Below are 6266 nucleotides of genomic sequence, written 5' to 3' on the forward strand. Positions count from 1 at the left end.
CTCCTGTAAGACTCTCGGAGACTGAGTCAACGTTTAACACGCAGCAGTGTTAATTTCTTTAGTGTTATTATTACCCAAAATAACTTTGCAATCCCTTTTCAAATTAGCCAATTTTGTCACAGCTCCAGCAAGTTAACCTCGACTTCTCAGAAAGGTTAGTTTCGATATATATACACGTTATTCTTTCGCTGTCATTATCGGAGAATCTTTTATATTCATTCATCAGCGTTTAACCATCTAAAAACACGATTCTCCTGAAACCACCTCAGTTTGATAACCGATGACCCAGATCCGTTAACTTTGAGAATGCTGACGAAGCAGCATGTTGTAGATGGTCTTAATAGCCAAAAGTTGATGATAAAGAACGAAGTATTGGAAACACTCAATAGAAAATTTAGTACCGAAAAGCGGATTATGCGAAACTATGAAGTAAGCCGTGGACAAATCATAAAGAATAAGTTTAACTTCAAAGAATTTAAAAGATTCAGTACCTGCTGAAATCCTTAGTACATACCCTACTCCTTACTCTAAAACCTTTGCTGACACTATTCTTTATCATCATCCTTCGGCATTAGAAGTTCCAAGATATTATCATATCTTTCATTATAAATATCCTCAATGTTTCTGAAGATATTTTTATAATTATTCTTATCGGAAATCATCTATCTTCTCGCGCTATCTGTATCACATCATAAAAGAAACTGTGTTAGTTTCTAAATTCTGAAACCTCCGAATTTAAAATATGAATGTTTTGAAGTAGTGTTAGGAACTGATGCATGAATTAGTATAATATAATGAAACTTGATCAACTTCATTATATTACAGTAAGTTATGTTAAGTTTCTAATGGAATGTGATGATTCACAGTACCATCATCATGTGCCATGTTACACGGCTCTTACATTCTATCCAATCTCCAAACATATCAAGAACATATCATCTAGATAGTTCTATCTTTCTGGTTATTCTGGTAATTTGACAAATCAAAATCGTGCCATTTCCATTTCTTTCTAAGAGCATCAGCTATGTTCATCTCGAAATTTCATACCTACAAATTCCGGACCATTGCTCGCTTGACTCGAGGACGGGAAGAAGAAACAAAAGGGACAAGGCCGAAATAAAAAAAAAAAAAAAAAAAAAAAAAATTAGGACAAAAATCGCAGCAAATAGGAGGAGATATTAACTATGGATGACAATGATTATAGAAAACAGAAGTAGGGACATTGAACTATAAGTGAAGATATAAAACCCAATAGCAACCCTGAAACTACAAATCGTGCATATCAATACGTATTGCCACGTAAAGGCACGGGAGAATTAATAACACTATAATCCCAAGAAAATAGTAGAAGTAAATAGATTCTTCTGGTGGTAAATGAAAAAGAAGAATGACAGATGTGAAAATTAAGAGTATATCAAGGATCAGAATGGGATGGAGCATTTTAAATAAAGTATAAATTGAGGAAGAAAGGATAGAAGATGGGAGGTATGGAAGTAAGAAAGGAAAGGAAGTGGATTTATATTGAAATATCCGACAAAGAAATCGAAACAGATTGCCGCATTAAATCAAAGAAGATCCTGATCGCCGAAGAACCAAATCTTATTACGTAAGATTTTCTTTAAATCCCTTAAACCCGGAATTCAATAGTGACTACGTCATCGGTTGAAACGAATATACTTATTCACTCATTCCACTCTTTCGTGATAGCTTCACACGTACGCATCATATGATCAAATCGTTTTATCAATATTACTCAATAAGGATAAAACTTATATATTGCCTCATACTTGTCATAAAAACATTCCTATTGTTATGTATGACAACCTCTATCAAATTTCGGGGGCGAAATTTCTTTAACGGGTGGGTACTGTAACGACCCGGAAATTTCTGACCAAATTTAAACCCTAATCTCTATAGGTTTCCGACACGATAAGCAAAAACCCTAATGTTGAGTCTAGAAAGTTGAAATCTATATTTGGATAATCAGTTACCCTTTGACCATGCTTGACGATTCACGAACAGTAGTTGTAAATATGTATGTGAACAATATATGTTTAATCTTGTAAATATGTATGTGAACAATATATGTTTAATTATGATTTTATACATAATTAATATATTATGAATATTTTTTTTAATTAATAATATGTAATATATTATATATAATTACAAATTCAAATTTAAAATTTGCTAGATTAATATTATTATTATTATTATTATTTTATTACAATATTTGAATCATTAATGTTATCATATAATATATATAATTATGAAATTTGATAAGTATAAGTTGTTGTATTGTTAATATTATTATTATCACTAACAATATTAATATCATTATAAGTAGTATTATTAATTAAAAACATTACTAATAACATGATTGTTATCTTTCTTATTATTATCATAATAATTATTATTATTAATTATGATTATCCTAACCAGTATTATTATGAGTAATGTTGGTTTAATCAGTATTAATAAAAATCGTTAAATTATTATAATTATTGTTATTATTACAATACAATTTATTATTATTATTATTAAATATTATTAGTATTATCATTTACGATATTGCTATAATTGTCATTATACTTGTTATAAATACAATTATTGTTATTTTATGTTATATTTTTAGTATTAAATGTATTAATATTAATTAATATAATTATTAAATATTAAAATCCATATATAAAATGCAGATATACAAAGTATAAATATGAAATATAGATAAATATAAATACTCCGTATATAAAAAACAGTTATATAATATGATATTTATAGACATGACCTGTGTTGATTAAATTTCCTTTATCAGTTTTCTTCCTATCTGTTTCTTTTTCCTCTGCTACCCGTGATTTCCTCCTAACCCTACCAAGAACGAATCAATCATCTCATGTTTTTTTTCTTTTCATCCGACTTCCATCATCAATCATTAAATTACATATCATAATTCATCTACTGCAAACATAAAATTTAAAAGTTTAAACAGAAAGGACCCAAACATTCATCAGGATTCGGTTCTTGAACTCCTTTTTGCTCAAACCACGATTTTTAATGAAATTTAAAAATGTAATACTGCAAAAATGTTAGGATTATTGCGTTTAAACTATCTGCAAGGTATGATTTCTCAGATCTCTATATTAAATTCGAATTTGGAAATCAAACTCTTAAAATTTAAAGTCAGTTTTTTTTTCGTTCTCCATTAAAATTCGATTTTTCTGTTGAGAATTGGAATAAACTAATGCTTCCTATAGTTTTTAGTAGAGATTTTAAACATATTTCATATACAAAGTTCCTGTTAAGGAGGTCTTAAATTCGAAAATCATAAACGGGTTCATAACCGTCGAAGCTCTGCTGTTTCTATTATTATTTTTTTTTCTTCTTTGCTTGCGTTATTTTGGAAATCATGGAGGGTCATAAAAGTACCAATTAACATAATTAAATCCAACAGATTATTCACGTTCTTGGTTTTTGAGGTTAAGGTCGATTTGGATTTCGGGTAGTAAAGAAGGATAGGAAGGTAATGGATTACGGGTTAAATAAATTTAGGCCGAAACATTAATTAGAAAACGGGCATCAGCCCAACTGGTTTCACGTGCTACATGGGTTCTAGAGGATGGGGGTTCGAATCCCACCAAGGACATTTCTTTTTAGAACAAAATTGAGAAAGGGTACATAACATTACTTTTATAATTCCATTATCATTATTAACATTAATTATAGGATTATTACTAGCTAATAATGTTATTACTATGATTACAAGTCTTATTATAATTATGATTATTATTATTATTATTATTATTATTATTATTATTATTAGTATTAGTATTATTATTATTATTATTATTATTATTATTATTATTATTATTATTATTATTAACTAAAATAAGTATTAACTACCATTTATTATTATTATTATTATTATTATTATGTTATTATTATTAGTGCTACTGTTATTATTTTTATTAATAATGATATAATTATTATTATTATCATTTTTATTATTACTATCATTATTGTTACTAGAAAACTTATCGTTTTTATTATCAAAGGTATCATTAGTATTATTACTAGTATTAACATTATTTTTATTAGTTTTAACAGTAAAATTTTTATTTTTAACATTTTACTACTAGAATTATTATTACTATTATTAAAACTATATTGTTATTATTATCCAAATTATCATCATCACATGAAAGTTAGTTATACAAACATATATTCGATAAAAACTATTTTTTATAAATTATTCATTTAGGGTACGTAAAACAGATATATTTAAATTATTATGAAACATATAACGTACTAAGATAACAATTATAGTAACTAAATCTATTCGATTACAATGTGTTAATATATATGTACAAATGATATAGGTTCGTGAATCCGAGGCCAACCCTACACTTATTCAATGATGTTAATGATGTTATATGTATTTTTACTACAAAATACAGTATGGTGAGTATATAGATCCCTTTTTAAACTCTAAATATTTTTGGGCTGAGAATACATGCGCTGTTTTATAAATGTTTTACGTTATGGACACAAGTAACTGAAAAATATATTCTACGTTGAGTTGTACCACTGGCATACTTCCCTGTAGCTTGGTAACTATTATTTACAGCGGTATTGTAAACGCGAATCCTGTTGATAGATCTATCGGGCCTGACAACCCCAACCGGACTGGACGACCAGTATTCAACGGTTGCACAGTACTTCGTTTCGTGACTACACTTGGTACGGTGTAGTAAGATTTCATAATAAAGGGAATATGCGACGTGATTAAATGTTAAGTATGGTTACCAAGTGCTCAACCACTTAGAATATTATTATTAAAATGTTTACATATGAAATCTTGTGATCCATAGTTATAACGCTACTAGCATCAAACCTATATATCTCACCAACTTTACGTTGACGTTTTAAAGCATGTTATTCTCAGGTACGAATTAAGTGTTCCGCTGTGCATTAGCTCAAATTAAGGACATTACTTGGAGTCGATCATCGCAATGGAACCAAATGTTGAAGATTTCGTCCAGGGGGATAAGGACGGGTCCTCACATTTCAATTCTCCAAGGTCTAGTTTAGCGTATAGTTAATACGGCATTAGATTTATACTAGCACCTAAGTCTGCCAATGCTTCTATTGAACTAAGACTACCCGGAAAACACGGAATTGTGAAACTTCCTGGATCAGATAATTTTTCTGGTATCTTATTCAACAGCACTGCAGAACAATTAGCATTCATAGTAACAGCCGAGAGTTCTTCCATTTTCTTTCTATTCGTGATTAGATCTTTCAAGAATTTAGCATATCTAGGCATTCCTGAAATCACATCAATGAAATGAAGATTGACATTTATCTGTTTAAACATATCCAAGAATTTGGATTGCTCGGCTTCAAGTCTCTCTTTTCTCATTTTACTCGGGTAAGGAAGTGGTGGTTAGTATGGTTAAACATAAGGTTTAGCCTTAACTATGTTATCTTTATTAACCTTTTCAACTACCGGTTCTTTTTCCTTATCTTGATCAGATTGTGGTTCTTGTGGAGTAGGAATAGCTTCATCAGAAATTACAGGTATTTCAGGTGGTTTAAGTGTAATACCACTTCTCGTGGTAATGGCTTTAGCTGTTTCATTCCGGGGGTTAGCATTTGTATCACTAGGTAGACTTCCTGGTTTTCTTTCACCTATCAACCTTGCTAGGTTGCTCACTTCTTGTTCCAGATTTTGAATAGAAGCTTGTTGATTTCTAAATGCTTGAGCATTTTGTTCATTGGTTTGTTTCTGAGATGTGAAAAATTGAGTTTGAGATTCAACTAACTTCGACATCATATCTTCTAAATTTGGCTTTTTATCATCGGTTTGTGGTGGTTTGTTTTGAAAAATAGGTCCTTGTTGATTATAAGTATTATTGGATACTTGTTGATTGCTAGGACTTTGTTGGTTGTTGTATGGAACATTTCGGTTATAATTCTGGTTTTGATTGTAGATTGGTCTTGGCGGTTGATAATTATTCTGATAATTATTTCCAGGCCTTTGGTTTATGTATGAAACATTCTCTCTTTGTTCCATTGTTAGTTCAATACTGAGACAATCTTTTGTTAAATGTGGTCCTCCACACTGCTCACAACTAATTCGTATTGAGTGAATATCCTTAGTCATCTTTTCCATTCATCTCTCGACAGCATCTATCTTTGCAGAAATGGAATCTAAGTCATGGCTAGAATCGACTCTAGCTGCTTTAGATGATCTAACGATATCTTTT

Source organism: Rutidosis leptorrhynchoides, chromosome 9, assembly GCF_046630445.1.
Source record: "Rutidosis leptorrhynchoides isolate AG116_Rl617_1_P2 chromosome 9, CSIRO_AGI_Rlap_v1, whole genome shotgun sequence".
Classification (NCBI taxonomy): Eukaryota; Viridiplantae; Streptophyta; class Magnoliopsida; order Asterales; family Asteraceae; genus Rutidosis; species Rutidosis leptorrhynchoides.